The following is a 17,251-nucleotide window of genomic DNA, read 5'->3' on the forward strand; positions in this document are numbered from 1 at the left end:
AGATGTCTTTGTGTTGATCACTTTATGGTCTTAGGGCTTCCCAAAATCTTTGCTTCTTAAATCAATTTGTGTCTTTAAATGTCCAAGTTCATGTGACCTCCCACTCTTTTTCAATTTAGCATTTTTAAAAATAAGGTCTTTTTCCATTTTCTTTAAGGACTTTGACTCATGATCAAGTTATTTTTTTATGGAAGTGTAGTTGATTTACAGTGTTGTGTTAGCATGATAAAGTTTTAAATGGTGTATTTGAAAATCTGCCAATCACATACCAAGATATATTAATGAAAGTTTGTAAAGACTCCTATATATGAGTCATGAAGGACTTTTGCAAAGTGTTCTAACTTGAACATAAAACATGATTATATTCACCCCTCTCAAAAAACTGCTGGTCCTTTAACTTTTCTGAAAACACTTCAGAAGCTCCTTGGAACCACTAGTTGACCTGTGAAGTTGGGTGTGCGGATTGTTTCAGATGAAAATAGGGTTATCTAAACAAATAATAAAATAGAGGTATGAGCTCTGATTTGAATGCAGTCAAAACCATACATGTTCTCTTGGGGAAGATTTGTGTTTGAACTGTCTCTCATCTTTATTATTTAGGAGATTTGAGAAATTGAAAGGGATATTTAGAAAGAGGGCAAAATAAGTTTTTCCAGAAAAGTCAGGATATAAAACAGATGTCTCTGCGTGTATGTGCACACTTGTTTGAAATGCAATTGAGTGTTAGTCTTAGAATTTGTAACCAGGTTGTATCTTCAGATTTTAGGAGCTGGTGTCAAGACCACATAAGTCCTTGGTTCACAGTGAAATGCCTTGGTTTACAGGAAACTGCAGTGTCCTCATGATCTAAGGACCTCACAAACTAAATGTGACTTATTCCTAATCGGTACCCATATTCATTCACTCATTCATTCATTCATGGGTCCATCCCCATCACTTGTGAGAAATCTTGGCCTTGGATATGCAGAGTTTGTGACGCTGTCCAGTTTCCAGTTTGTTGGTAAACCTTGAAAGCAAAAGGAAAGAGTTTCTATTTGGATCCAAGACCCTCAGTGTTGTAAATACAGTGATTAAGATCACAGATTTTTGAGTCTGCCATATTTGGGCTAGAATCTCAGCCTTTCCACTTTCTGTCCTTGAGCAAACCTATGTGACTGTTGATAGAACTGAAGAAGATAATGCATTTAAGTGCTTTAGCACAATACCTCCCATAGTGCTCTCTAAGTAGCAGCTTCATTCTTGCTGGTAACATTATGATCAGCTCTGCATCATTAAATCACATAAACTCCTTGGGCTGCGCTGAGTGCCTGGTGAGGGATGAAGAAGGACACCAGTACAGGTGGGTGTGGGGTGCGGCGTGACGTCGCGGGGGGGGGTTAGACTTGATCATCCATTTCGCATCCATTCAGCTCTCTTTTGCTGCAAGGCTGAGAATTGTGTACTAGGAAAATATAATTAAATTAGTAAATGAAAGTCCTTCCTCCAGATTCTAGTTTTAAAAGGAACGCAACTAAGGTGAACGCTCCCGTAGTTTCCAGAGCAACAGCCAGGGTTCACACTGGCATGGACGTGAAGCAATGCCTTGGTTCAGCATGAAGATGCTGAGGAAGCCTACTGTCGTGGCCAAAACTGTAAACTGCATTTCACTCGTTCCCAATGGACACCTGTACTTGATGAGGTGGTGGTGAGGCCGGGGAAACAACTGGAGTGGTTGCTTTTCTTCTCCCAGTTGGGTCCTCTCCATCTACTCAGCTCGCCAGCCACTTCCTCACAGGATCTGTGAGAAGAGCTCTATTTTGACATCCATCCAGGCTGGGCATTGATTTCCTGGCTCTCTCTGTCTAGCCTGCAAGCGTGCTTGGTATCTCTTTCCTGGGCTACCATTCCATGCCTGCATCCCATCTGTGTTTATTAAGCGCCTACTATGTGCAGGAGATTGTCCTTCATATCCTTGAAGAAATAGCAGCAGGGCCAAAAATCCATCCAAGTACCCCCATTTCAAGGACTCCAGATGGAATTGATGAGAACCAAGTGACCCTTAAAGATACAGAAAGAGTCTGCAGTGAAGGAGCCATAAGAACAAATGGGCTGCTTGAAGTTCTGCAAAAGCCCATCTCCCAAATCAGTGATCTAGCCAGTCTAGACCAATGCGCCTCTGAGTGTGGTTTTTTTTTTTTAATTAATTTTTGTTGGAGTATAGTTGCTTTACAATGTTGTGTTAGCTTCTACTGTACAGCAAAATGGTTTGTGGTTGGGTACCCTTCTGCAAACTATTACTTCCTACCTGGTTCTATTGATGCAAGTACAGAAACCGAGAAAAAGCTTTAGAAACAGTCATAGCCAAATAGCATCGCCACTGGCCTTCAAAGGCATGATGAGTGGATCCATCTCACTGAACAGGGTAGAGTCTGGTTGGATATTGTCAGACTCGCTTGGTGGGTCACGCAGGGCCAGAGCTCTGTATAAAAATCTTGTGCAGCAGAACCAAGGGTTGGGCCATCGTGGACTGGATATTTTGTAAATTATTCGAGATTTACTGATTTATGCTTTGCAGTATTCTTTTTCTTTTCTTTTTTTTTTAAATCTATTTTTGGCTGTGTTGGGTCTTCGTTGCTGCGCGCAGGCTTTCTCTAGCTGCGGCGAGCGGGGGCTTCTCTTGTTGTGGAGCATGGGCTCTAGGCGCGCGGGCTTCAGTAGTTGTGGCACGCGGGCTCTAGAGCGCAGGCTCAGTAGTTGTGGCACACGGGCTTAGTAGCTCCGCGGCATGTGGGATCTTCCCGGACCAGGGCTCGAACTCATGTCCCCTGCACTGGCAACCGGATTCTTAACCACTGCGCCCCCAAGGAAGTCCCTTTGTAGTATTCTTAATGTTTTTCTCTAGGCTTATTTTTGGTAGGTACTGAATGCCTTCTTTTTCATTTTGATCTGAATACTGCTTTTATTTTAATCTGCATGTTCGTGTGCTCCTCCGTGCTACAACCATTGTAAGGAAATTAATTGGTAACACATTTAAATGAAACGAGAGCCCTGGAGCCCTGACATTCTGCTGCATATCCCACAATTCAAATCTGCTCTAGTGCCAGAGGCTATTTCCAGACTGAAGCAAGTGACCCTGTTCCCCTCCCCCAGCCACGCTGCGCACCTTAGAGTTTTTGTCACAATGTGAGCTAATTGCCCAACGGTGAGGACCACACCCTACTACCGCCCACCTCCTCCCTTCCCGAAGTCTGAAATGAAGCTCCCAGCTCTCCAACCAGTGGCACTAGCAGCACCTGAACCTCTTAGAAATGCAGAATCTCGGGCCCCAGACTACTGAACTGGAAGCTCTGGAAAGGGGCCCAGGAATCTGTATTTTAACCAGCCCTCTGAGCCATTCTTAAGACTTGAGCATCAGGAAGTGCCTGAGAAACTGATGAGGATGAGTATAATTTTTGTGACTTTCTGTCTGAATTAAAAAAAAAAAATCCCACAAGGACTCAGAGGAAAAGAATATACAAATCAATTTTCACTGCAAAGTAAAGGAGCTGTTACAGTGGAGGATTACTGGACTGAATGTCAATATTATGACATAGTATAAGTGTGTTTCATGTTTGGTAATTGCAATCATTGTTGCTTTTGTTGTGGTCATCCATGTACAATGCTTGGTGTCAGTCTATCTATCTCTTGTAAAAATAAAATACAGTGTGTGTGTGTGGAAAAAAAAAAAAAAAAAAAAAGAAACATTCTTATCACCAGAGATGCTGAGTTGAGCCTGAGAAAAATCTGTACAAATAGACTTTGAAAAATAAAAAAAAAAAAAAAAAAAACGTACACGTGGGAGCTAAATATGCTCAGCTGACAGTGCATGGAAATATGTGCATGTGTCCCAGCCTATGCATATACCCATAATGATAAAGATTTCCATGTGGAACTGTGTGTATCTCTATTAAGCTAAAGATAGTTTATACTGATGTCTCCAACTGGATCTGTTATGACATGGATATTGTAACCTTCTCCCTTTGTTTGACTGTAACATCCCACTCCAGTGGTAAGAAACCTGGCTTCCACCATTTGTCATTTATTAAATTCAGTGCTTGTTCCCTTCGAAAAAAAAAAAAAAAAAAAAGAAGATAGTATTACGTGAAAAATACAAAAAAAAAAAAAAAAAGGAAGTGCCTGAGAATACGGACAAGCTCTTAGTACCAGTAAAGGAAAGGGTCTGCCACCTAGTGGACACTCGGGGAATGTGCATTTTAATTCCTTTCCTTGAGCGCACCTGGAGAGCCACCTGAGTCTCTCCATTCTCGATGGGTCCTCCCTTTAGGCCTGGCTTCTCTTAATTGCCCACTGGGTGTTCTGCTCAATCACTCTGCCCAGTAACATCCGTCTGGGACTTGAACCCTTCTGAGAGTCCCGCTCTGTTTGGCCGGAGCCCGGCTCCTCCTCCAAGTTCTTACAAGGCTTCTCCGCTCAGCCCTCCCGAGCTTCTCTCTGGGGACCACAGGTCCCACCAGCCCCACAAGGATGGGTCCCGGACAGATGCACGTACCCCTGTAGCTGGATCTTGCCAGCCCTGCTGAACCCAGACAGTCAGTTCAGCCCTGCTGAACCCTGCAACCTGGATGTTTGCCCTTGATGTCAATCAGGGACTTTGCTGAAACACTGGAACCTGGTGGGAGAAACAAGGCAGGGAATGACCCATTTCCGGGGTTGCATCAGAAAAAAGGTAGCAATCTGGTGATCTCACTGAATTTTCTCTGTAGGTCCGTTCTGTGTTTAGTATCAAGAGAATTAAATCTCAGATACCCAGAAAGGCAAGAAAGCATAGTCAAAATAATTTTACTAGGAAGTTACTTTCTCTCACTGTAAGAGCCTCCCATGTACGAAAAGTAAAAATTTCCCAAAAGTTCAACAAAAATGACTTTTAGAGATCGTTTGTAATTCCACCCTCCAAGGATCTTAGAATCTTTATTATAGTTCAGTCTTTTTTTCTGTGCATATCTATTTTTTACAAACTTGGAATCATACTAGGCATGCCATTTTTAACCAGCTGTTAAGGCTTAACAATATATCATGAACATGTTCCCTTGTCATTAAATATTCTCCTGAATCCTGACTTTTATTGGCTATAGATTATTCTTGCTTATAGATACAATTTGTGAAACCAGTCCCCAAGATGTAGACAAGTTAAAGCACTTTTTAAAGCACTTTCTTATGTCCGCAAAGGGGCAGACTATCAACACAAGCCCTTCAGAAGGAGGAAAGAAGTGAACCAAATCAATGAGGACCATTTTAAATGATGTATAATCCTCATTTACCCAAATAACAAAGTGTTCTAAAAATGAGAGACGTGAAGTCAAGTTATGGTGTGCATTATAACCCTTCAAGTTAGTCACATTTTCAAACACGTGATGGCTATCTTTGTCCTTAAGTAAAATACAAGGACATCTTCAGGTAATTGAGTGTTTCAGAAGGTCGGGGATTAAAAAGCTTTAGCCCTCCCACCCGTAGACCATCTGCTCCGTCCATTTCCACTCTCCTCTCTGCCCCTTCTCCCCATCCATCGGGAAGCGTGGTTCTAGCAGAGCGCACCAGTGTAATTCACACACCTCAAGGGCATCGGGGAGCTTCAGTCATCAGCTTCTGGCACGTGCCAGAGAGCTCTGAGATGGGATACTTCAAAGGCAGGGAAGCCACCCATCAGTAGCCCAGGGCAGACAGAAAGAGAAGGGCTAGAAAAGAAAGCCCAGACCACTTCATCTGTGGAGAATCCGCTCACTAACTTTGTGAGGATGACAAAACAACTCCGGTGACCTCTTGGTGTTCTCTGAAGTGTAATAAGGTATATAATGCAGAGGAAAACTCACATGATTGTATAAGGATTTCTTATTGATTGCCTAGACTTTTTGCAATGGGACCTATATCACTCGCCCTTTGAGATAATAAAAACACATTATAATGTGAAAAACAAAGAAAAGGAAAGAAAGAGAAGTCATCAGCTCAGCTGGAGGGAAGGGAAACTGGGAACAGCAATGTCCAAGGAAGACAAACGTCAGAAATTCAAAGCTCTGTTCCACCCAACTGCAGTTTTCATTGAGATGCAGCGTGGAGCGGTGGGAGACCACCGGCTTTTCGAGGCCAATTTTGCAGCGTCTGTTACAGGAAAGCCTGGAGCCCTCCTTCTCCAGTTTGTGTTACCCTTTTGGACCTTGAAATGCATTGGCGAACTAGATAAACGTAAATGAAGAAAAGCAGAACAAACCATCACGTACACAGCTAGAGTAGAGGCATAAACAACCGAGAAAAGAATCCATAGCAACAACAAAGGTATTTTTCAGACTCTTTTTAAAAAGTTTAAAAAATTAAACAAGAAACCAAGAAAAGTATGAAGGAGCTGAAATGAAATTTGCACCAGGCAGCCTGGCTCAGACATCAGAGCTCTTAACCATCATACTTTTATAGCACAAAAGGGCGAGAGAATTCCAGGAACCCTAAGGAAGAAATCTAAAACCTTGGAGAAGATGCTGGTCTACACGAGGCGAACATGTGGGGCAGTTAGACCTGCCAGGACGGAGCAGTGCGACTCAGCACATACTTAGTTTTACAGTCTAAGGTCAAATTCTCACACAGCCACTTACCAGCCGTTTAACCTTGAGCAAGTCACTTAGCCCGCCTGAGGCTGTTTCCTCGTCTGTAAAATGGGGTCTCGCCTCTCTCATCGAATGGTGAAAAGAAAGAAGCTTATGTGATTTCACAGAACACCGTGAGTGCTCAATAAATAAGAGTTATTTTCTCATCATGAAGCTTAGAAACATTATGAGAAGCAGATAGGATATTAGGGATATAGAACGCCCAGGTGAGAATAACCACTAAATTGATGCTAACGGGATTGAAGTTTTTAAAGCCAGGAATATAACGGAAGCAGGGGGAAGAGACACAACAGCCGAATCCTGTGATAATCCCAACAGGTAGTTTTCAGACGAAATCCGGGAAAACGTGGGAGGTTAACTTACTGACCTTGCATTGAAGTTGAAAAGATACTCTTGGGAGAGTCAGCCCTACAAAATTATCAGAGGTGACCACTGGAATTCAGAGTCCTTCCCTTCTCCTACGGGTTGCCCTGAATGCCTGTAATTCCATCATGGCCCTTTGTCTGTGGTCTTTCAAAATGCAAACCTCCTGGCCGGATATCTTATCAAGTCGCTAGTAGCTCCAAGTGGAGAATTGGGTCAGATTCCTTTCCTCCTCAACAGGGTCCAATAAAGGCAATAGAAGGAGTGGGAACGGGAGGAGGCCATGAGAGGGGTGAGGGTCACAGGGAAACGGGTGAGAGAGAGAGAAAACAAGGAGCAGGACTCCCATGCGGCACTGTACAGGTTCTCAGGTTGTGCACTGTACAGTAGGAGTGGTATTCCCCACAGACATGGCGCCCTGAAAACAAACGTCACCACCTCACTGCTGGCCAGGAGCTGACCCGGAACACAGGATGAAAATACAAAGAAGTTCCACTCGCATTTAGACAGATGTGTGAATGGCATATTGATCATTGGCTCTCAAGATATTCCAAGACTGATGTTCACACATACAAATATACATATGATTGGATAAATGTATCAAATCATCACAATGTATGTTTTAAATATCTTGCAATTTTATTTGTCACTTATACCTCAGTAAAGCTGAAAAAAAAAACCCATTCTGAGAATCCTCCTGTGACACAGCTGGCCTACTGCACTGAGTCTTAGGGAATGTCGCTCAGCACGTAGTAGGCACATAGGGACTGTTTAGAACAGAAGACCATGGTTTGGCCCTTGGCTCTGACACTTTCCAGTTATTTAACTATGGACAAATCCCTAATTCTCTCCAACAAATACTGTAATCAGAGATTAGTTGGCCACAAGGAAACCAAGGACATCAACCTACATTCCATCTTAAACGTCCATCCACAGAAGAATAGATAAAGAAGATGTGGTACATATATACAATGGAATATTACTCAGTCTTAAAAAAGAATGAAATAATGCCATTTGCAGCAACATGGATGGACCTAGAGATTATCATACTAAGTGAAGTAAGACAGACAGACAAAGACAAATATATGATATCACTCATATGTGGAATCTATTTTTTTTAATGATATAAACGAACATATTTACAAAACAGAAACAGACTCACAGATTTCGAAAACAAACTTGTTACCAAAGGGGAAACATGGGGGGGAGGGTTAAATTGGGAGTTTGGCATTAACACACACACACTACTATATATAAAATAGGTAACCAACAAGGCCCTACTGTATAGCACAGGAAACTCTGCTCAATATTCTGTAATAATGTATATGGGAAAAGAATCTGAAAAAGAATGAATATATGTATATGTATAACTGAATCACTTTGCTGTACACCTGAAACTAACTCAACATTGTAAATCAACTATAATCCAATAAAATTTTTAAAAATTTAAACAATTAAAATGAAGAAAAGTAGGGAGTTCCCTGTTTGCCTAGTGGTTAGGATTCCGGGCTTTCATTGCCATGGCCTGGGTTCAGTCCCTGGTTGGGGAACTAAGATCCCACAAGCCGAGTGGCACAGCCAAAAAAAAAAAAAAAAGTAAATTGAAATAAATACAAAATAATGGCAAAAATAAAATAAAGTATTTCTCCAATACAATAACCATACTTACCCCTGTGGGAAAAATAGAGCAAAATACATTAAATCAGTACTGGCCCCCAAAGCCTAAGCTATGGTCATCATGAAAACATAGCACCAGCTCCAGGATAAATTGCAAAATCAGTCGTCTTCTACTGCCTCTTTTGCGTTCTTACTGAACCCTGGGCCAGCTTTCCCCAGGAACAGAAGAGGCTTCAGGTTATTCTCAGTTCTTTAGAAAGTCTAGGCTTCTTCCCCCTTCAGTTTCTGAAAACGTACCCATGCTCCATCATAAACTTCTCTTCCCGAAGGTGTCGGTGACCAGTTCTACCCTCTATCCTTACCTCTGCAGGGCAGAGGCTTTGGGTTTTGAAAACCCCAGAGAAGCAGAAATCCATGCCAAGAGCAACCTCTGGTAGCACCATCGCAGACGAGGCAGGTCTCCTGGGGACCATTTCACCTGCACTTATCACCTGTGTGATGCTCATGACGAGATGTCTTTAGAGATGAGTCTTGGTTCTGGACCAATCCAGCCTCTTTGACTTGAATTGTTTCTCTACCCACACTGCAAAGATACCAGAAATCCAGAACCAGCCGGGCTTTGGGAAAGAGAGTCGGAAATCCTCCATGGTCCAGAGCCATCCTCCATGGCATCAGAACCATTGCCTCTGGTGCACCACTATCCTCAGGGCATTTGTCAGTATTGGCTTATACAAGAGACTTGACTTCGTTCAACTTTACTGCCTCTTAAAATATAGAACTGGGGACTTCCCTGGTGGTCCAGCGGTTAAGACTTTGCCTCCCCATGCAGGGGATGGGGGTTCGATCCCTGGTGGGTGAGCTAAGATCCCACATGCCTCGAGACCAAAAAACCAAAACATAAAACAGAAGCGATATTGTAACCAATTCAATAAAGGCTTTAAAAATGATCCACATCAAAAAAACAAATAAAATACAGAACTGTACTGCCAATATGACTACTTAACTCAATTAGCTATACTGTGAACTCACTCAGCGTGAGTTAGAATATTGCATGTGGGTTGAAGGTTTATTAGTCCAGATGGCAGTATTCAGTGAGTGGCAGGTTTTACCCCAACTACCCTACTCACAGTTGCCCCATAATATGCAGCTACCAAGGCCATACGATCAGAAGCCAAGCCTCAGAACTAATGAAAAGATACTTATTTGGCTCTGTTTGCCCAGCTCTGGAAAAAAACGTCTTATAATAAGCCTAAGATATAAAACTAAAGGTCAAAACTATGTAAGTAAAAGAAGCTCCTGCCCTTTAAGGGAAGAAAAAAATACATGTTAATTTTTGCAGGAGTTTCAATTGACTGCGTTTCCAAGGAAACAGGTATCTGAAATGGGTTCATCTCATTTAATATTTATGGCCGGACATAGGGATAGTCCTTTCTGGTTATCCCTTTCTGGTTACACATGATATGCTCATTCTTAACTTTCTTTTGCAGTGATCATTCTATGTTTGAGTCTCATTTCTTCCACAAATAAAGGAAATAAATGCTTATTCTTATGATGTTTTAAAGTACTTTGCAATATTAAGAATATAAGCCTTTAAGAGTGAAGAACATTAAGAAGAGTGGTGATCACCACTAAAAAGTAAGAAAGTAACACTAATCAATCTGACACACTTTTCTCAGACGAATCAAAGGCTATTGAGCTTGGCTTCTTGTTTTATTGGCAAATTGGCTTACTTTTCAATTTTTGTTCTTCCAGTTTTATTGAGATATAATTGACATACAGCACTGTATAAGTTTAAGGCATAACATTTTGACTTACATACATTGTGAAAGGATGACCACAATAAGTTTAGTGAATATCCATCATCCCTTACAGAGACAAAATTAAAGAAATAGAAAAAATATTTTTCTTTGTGATGAGAACTCAGGATTTGCTCTCCATAACGTACAGCAGTGTTAATTATATTTACCATGTTGTACATTATGTCCCTAGTGCTTATTTATCTTATAACTGGAAGTTTATACCTTTTGACCACCTTCATCCAATTCCCCCTCCCCCTTCCCCCCCCCAACCCCGCATCTGGTAACAGAAAATCTGATCTCTTTTTCTATGAGTTTTTTGGTTTGTTTTTGAAGTATAATTGACCTACAACACTATGTCAGTTCCTGGTGTACAGCTTAGTGATTCAATATTTCTATACATGTCAAAATGATCACCACCAGGTCTGCTTAGCTTTGGGGTTGGTTTCTGTTTTTTGTTTTGTTTTTTTATATATTTTATTATTTTATTTTATTTGTTTTTGGCTGCGTTGGGTCTTCGTTGCTGCACGTGGGCCTTAGTTGCTGCAAGCAGGGGCTTTTCTTGTTGCAGAGCTCGGGATCTAGGCACGCGGGCTCAGTAGTTGTGGCTCACGGGCTAAGTTGCTCCGCGGCATGTGGGATCTTCCCGGACCAGGGATGGAACCCATATCTCCTGCATTGGCAGGCGGATTCTTAACCACTGCGCCACCAGGGAAGTCTTGTTTTTCTTTTTTTTTAAAATTAATTAATTAATTAATTATTCATTTTTGGTTGCATTGGGTCTTTGTTGCTCTGCACAGGCTCTCTCTAGTTGCACCGAGCGGGGGCTGCTCTTCCTTGCAGTGCCCGGGCCTCTCATTGTGGTGGCTTCTCTTGTTGTGGAGCATGGGTTCTAGGCGCACAGGCTTCAGTAGTTGTGGCACACGGGCTCAGTAGTTGTGGCTCGCGGGCTCTAGAGCACAGGCTCAGTAGTTGTGGCGCACGGGCTTAGTTGCTCCAAGGCCTGGTTTCTGTTTTTAAGCGTTGAATTGGAAAAAGAAAATTGGTGGCAGGAGACCATCATGTCTTCAAGTTTGAGTGAGTTGTGTGCTTTCTTGGGAGATCTGCTAAGGCAAACCTATAAATTCCTTTTTATTTGTTGTTGATCTCAGCTTTACCAAAAAGTGGAAGTGGTGCAGAGAACTCCCATACACCCTTCACCCAGATTCCCAACTCTTAACATGGTGCGACATCTGCTTTATCATTCTGTGTGTGTGAATACTATGTGTTTGTTTGCATATATACATATTATTATTTTTCAGAACCATTTGAGACTAAGTTGCAGACATCATGCCCCTTTAAATACTTCAGTGTGTCTCCTGGAAGCAAAGAAATTCTCTTAGAAAGCCGTGGTACAATGATCAAAACCAGGAAATTGAACATTGATGCGTACTGTTATCTAACCTACGGACTTTATTTAAATTTCACAAACTGTCACTCCTCACCCCTCTCTCCCCACAGAGGAGAGGTCGAGGCTGAGAGCAGGACTGAGAGGGGACGTGTCTCTGGATCCTGACTTCATTCCCGACAGGGCTTGCCGCCGCTGTTCCTTAAACCAGCTTGTTTTCCCGGCCAGGACCAGGCCAGGAGTGTGCCTTTCATTTAGTTTTTGTCTGCCTGGTCTGCTTTAATCTGTTCAAAACCTTTCTTTGTCTTTCATGGCACTTGACATCTGTGAAGAATGCAGGCTGATTATTTTCTAGAATGTCCCTCCGTTTGACTGGTGTTTCCTCATGATTAGAATCAGATTATGCATGTTGGGCAAAAATACAAAAAATGAAAATAAAAATTGTCGTATCACCTGATGTGTGTTCCTATAAAAATTTAAATGTAAGTATGTGATTCAGAAATAGTTTCCAGTCTTCCAAACCACCTACATCTTTGTGTGACTCCTCTTGTGGTTTTTTTCCCCCCTTTTTCTTTTCCATTATGGTTTATTACAGGATATTGACTATCGTTCCCCGCGCTATACGATAGGACCTTGGTGTGTATCCGTCCTATATATAATAGTTTGCATCTGCTAATCCCAACCTCCCAATCCAACCCTCCCCCAAACCCCTCCCCCTTGGCAATCACCAGTCTGTTCTGTATGCCTGAGTCTTCTTATGAGGCATCCGTTCAGTGTTCTAAGGGTGAATGTCTCAAGAATAAAAGTTATTTGTTTCTTTGTTACCAGTGACCTTTTTAAGGTTGGAATGACAGGGTGATGCTTGCCTGGGGGTCACCTCTCTTGGTACTGGGACAGAAAGCAGATTCTCTGCCGTCTGGAGGCTTTTCTGAGGATAGCAAATAGATACTGCCTCTTCGGTCTCTTCTCACGTTTAACTGGACTTTCTTTCCTTTCCACGATTCAAACCACAGTAAATTACAGAACAACTAAGATTGGGGTATATTTTAGGTTAATCTTGATACCTGTAGTGTATCTTCCTAGACTACTTTGACATTTGAAATAGAATGAAGAATTTCGATTCACCAGTTCTAGATCTGGGTCTCAGGATGCCAGCATGAAGTAGATCCTATTTTTGAAAACGTTTACAAATCCTCTTTTATTCCCCTCATCCTTCAAGGCCCAGTTCAAATATCACTTCCTCTGGAATCCTCCACTCGCCATCACAATGAATCATTTCTTTCTCATGCTGTCATGAAATTTAATTAAAGTACTTCCTGTGCTCTGCCGTATCATAGTGTGGCTTTAAACATGCCTGTTTGATCCTCCGGTGACTGTGATTTTATCTTGATTTACATCAGAGATGTTTTTAGTGTGTTCTCTGTGCCTAGTACTGTACTGTGTGCTGAGAATAGGAAGTTTGATGAGACACCCTGCTTCCTGCATGGGATTTCCAGATAGAAATGTTGGAAGAGCTTTGAGTTTAGACCTGAAATGAGCAGCAACCCTGTTTATGACCAAGCAATGATGAAAATTCTATTGGCTGGCATTTATCTTAGAGAAAAATAGAAAAGAATCTAACCTACATTGTTTTGGAAATAATAATTCCATTTTCTCCCCTGTTCACCTAACACTGGTGGTACTAGGGTGTCAGATACTGTCTTCTGCTTATTGATATGTTCATTTAGTTGGGTTACAAACTTCAGAGGAAAATCATGTCTTCCTCCTATGGTGTATCCTTCATTAGGTCTAAGAAAATAACATACACAGTATGTTATATAAATAGTATTGATAAATAAATGATGTGAACTTACTAATTTTCTATCTGTTGACAAAAATTTTAATTACCTCAAGCTACTTATTTATAATCTCACATCTATTTTGTCAAAGCTTTGTTGAGATATAGTTTGTGTATCATAAAATTCCTCTGTTTTAAGTGTACAGTTCCATAATCGTTAGTCTATTTACAGAGTTGTGCAACCATGACCACAATCTTATTTTAGAATGTTCCCATCACCCTCAGAGAAACTTTGAGCTGATTTACAGCTACTCTTCATTCCTGGACCCAGCCCCTGGCAACAACTCAGCTACCTTCTGCCCGTACTGATTTGCCTTTACTGGACACTGCCCAAGAGTGGAATCATACAATAAGACTGACACCTTTCAGTTAACATACTGTTTTTGAGGTTCATCCATGTTATTGCATGTATCAGTACTTTATCTGAACTTTTTACCTTTAATCATTCTTCATAATACTTTCAAGTATAAGTGAAGAACTGGAGCCTTTAATGAACAAAGAATGCACCTTTTGAAATCGACATCAATTGTGGCAGCATCTAGATTTTGCATGAGTTGTTCTTCAAGGTGAAAAAGCAAAGTAAATGCAAATGACTCAATCACTCATTCATTATTCCTATTGTTAGGGAAATTTGTTATAAAATTAATCTCTGATATGTTACTCTAGAATAAAGAAAGTATACTATAGCTGTTAAATGTCAAAACCATTCCACTCAAACAAGCACTCAACTTTTCAAACCAAGTCTATCAGTGTGAATTACAATGAAATAACCATCTTAACACATTCAATTAAGGGGAAATGAATCTACACACTGTGGGTGGTTAAATTAAAGCATACATAAAATAAGCGGCTATGTGATATTCATGCAAAGCGTAAATGATATTCGTAAAATGTTAAAGAACATTTTTTTCTTCTCAGGATAGAGGGAAACAAACATATTAATATAAATATATGAAGTAGCATTAAATTAGGCACATCTTTGGAAAAACAGCTAAATCATCACAGTGATCTTAGAATTTGTGTTGAAACACATACTTAGTTGCCCAGAACTTTCAAAACGTAAAATAATTCTCTACTTAGAAAAGCAGTGTGGGGCAGTGAGACAAGCACGTTCTAGAATAGCAATTCAAGAGCTGAAATTTCAATACTAACATCTTCCCTTAGTAACTACATCATAGTGAGAAAACCATCTCTTCAGTTTTCCACTCTGTCAAATGAATGGAAATACCTCCCCCACCAGTCTGGTTGTTTGGTTATGAAGACAACACACAGTAGATGTTATCAGCATTATTTAGCCAGGGCTCTAATTGAAGTTATACCAAAACGGAAATTTTATGGTATGTTTTCTAGATTATGATGCCCAAGCTTCCTCAGACTACAGTCAGGGAAGATTTGCTTTTGAATCCAATGCTCATTCACGAAAAAGAGCAGAGTTTCCACTGTTGGCTTAGAAAAGAGAAGAATTCAATGCTGATAACCAGGGCCTAAAATATATTTTAAAAGCCTTACTTTTTTTCTTCCCTCTCCAGCCTTAAGGGTGCCATTGTGTATTCACTTTTGTGTACACGCATTTGTCCTTTGGTCTGGATGCCGATCTCCTTTTGAATATTATCTCATTCCTTCAAAGCACAAGGAGACTTTATGATTTGTCTGTGGTCTTAGGAAACAGCAGTCAGAATAAAACCCTTGATCTTCATGCTGGGAACTCTTAGATGCCAGACATTGTGCTGGAATGTCCATCATTCATCATCACTCTTCCATCCATTGGAAATGCTGTGGAAGAGAGGCTTTGACATTGCACAGATGTCTGGGAATTTTGAGCACTACAACGCATGACTCGAAAACTTAAATGGAACAAATCTTGACTTCAGGCTAAAATCAGATGATACATTATTTTCCAGTATGCGAGAGAGAATTTCATGAACTAAGCATCCATCAAGAAATATTTTGAGCATATAAATGCCTTTGTCTGACATGGTTAAGTTTCTAGGCCCCTGAAGGAGGACAATTAACAAGCTGTGAAAAATCACTGCCTGTCGGGTTATCATAGTCCTACAGTATGGACCCCAATGTAAACTACTGACGGCATAGAGGCAGGAAACAGGAGGCATATTTTATGTCCACATACCATATTCCAACACGTCATCCTGTTTACATGGAGAAAATGCATCATAACTCACCATCTGCAGGATTATAATTTTTAGGTCATTCAGCCATTGTCCACTCCCATCCATTCGTTCATGTGTTAAGCAATTATTATATGCTTATTGTGAACCCCTAAATTAACTTAAATATCCAGGAGATAAGCACTATCCTTTTATCTGTAATTTATGCATTGACTTTAAAAGAACAAAGGTAGAAACATAAATGTAAATAATTATTTCGGCTTTAGTGCATGGAAAGGAAATATTCTTAGTGCAGGCACAGTATTTTGGAAATGAACACGGGGTTTGCAGCCCAAGAAACCTGCATTGAAATCACCCCTGATCAGCCCTATGACCTTGGGCAAGTACCTAACCTCTCCAGGTCTCGGTTTCCGCATCTCTAAAATAGGAACGATGATATGTACCTACAAAACTGTCGTGAGGCGTAAATGACAGCACCTCTATGCAAGGCATTTCACAGGGCTTGGCTCGCTGTATGGAATAGAGATAAGGTAGGGGAAGGGCACAGGGTGTGGCCAAGGTATCCGGAGAGGTGCTATTCAGCAAAACTAGAAGTGCCAGAGGTCAGGTTGTCTGAGTGAACGGCAAGAGAGAGGAATAAAAAACAGTCCAGGGCCATGTTATGAAGGACCTCTAAGGCTTTCAACTTTTTCCGGAAAAGTGAGTGTGATTTCAAGCCGGGATGAGGGTGGGAGAGGGAAGAGGTGACACGTTTTCGCTTCTCCTGGACAGCCAATCCCCCCGGGATCGAATTGGAAGGTCAGAGTAACATTAAAGACATAGAAACCTGTTGGGTTCGCCGACTTTTCTCTTAAAGAGAAGCGGTGGGGAGTTTCCTGAAGACAGTGGCAGCCTGGACTCGCCCGACCTTTGTGATCAGATGTTGGGGAGAAGCCAGAGAGAGATGAATAAGCTGCAAGGAAACGTATAAGCGGGCAGTTTCTACTAGAACAGATCTGGGTTTGAATCCCGCCTCTTCAAATAACCAGCTGTGCCACTTTGGACAAATAATAGATGGGGTTTTTTAATCTATTAAAAGAAAAACGTGGATAGCCATGGCTGCCCTGAAGGACCATCATAAGGATTAAATAAGACTTTTAGAGAAGTTCAGTCCCGGTGCGTGGGGTACCGTGGAGGCATCTGGGGAGAGGGTAGGTGGCTGGACACGCAGGCCTGGGGGCCACAATGAAGCACCACCAGTGCACGGGGCAGTAGTCAGAGATGTGGACCTTGATGAGGTCACGTGGTGAGAACCGCGTGGTTAGAAGGTTCCGGATAAACCAAAGGGAAAGCCGATTTTAAAGGCAGGCAGAGGAGCAATGTCTTGAAGAAGACTGGAAAGAATTGACCAGAGATGGAGGAGGTGTATGATGTAGAGGTTTCTGGAACACCATCAGCAGGTGTGGCCATGGGGATAAGTGAAAGCAGGTACGATACTATTGGGTCCAGATGAAACG

At 41.5% G+C, this 17,251-nt stretch overlaps 1 protein-coding gene across 16 annotated transcripts in view; it reads left to right on the plus strand.

The window, feature by feature from the left end:
* Positions 1-17,251, plus strand: part of THRB (thyroid hormone receptor beta) — a 386,038-nt gene that overhangs the window by 313,375 nt on the left and 55,412 nt on the right. The window lies entirely within an intron of this gene.

Source organism: Balaenoptera acutorostrata, chromosome 4 (assembly GCF_949987535.1).
Source record: "Balaenoptera acutorostrata chromosome 4, mBalAcu1.1, whole genome shotgun sequence".
Classification (NCBI taxonomy): domain Eukaryota; kingdom Metazoa; phylum Chordata; class Mammalia; order Artiodactyla; family Balaenopteridae; genus Balaenoptera; species Balaenoptera acutorostrata.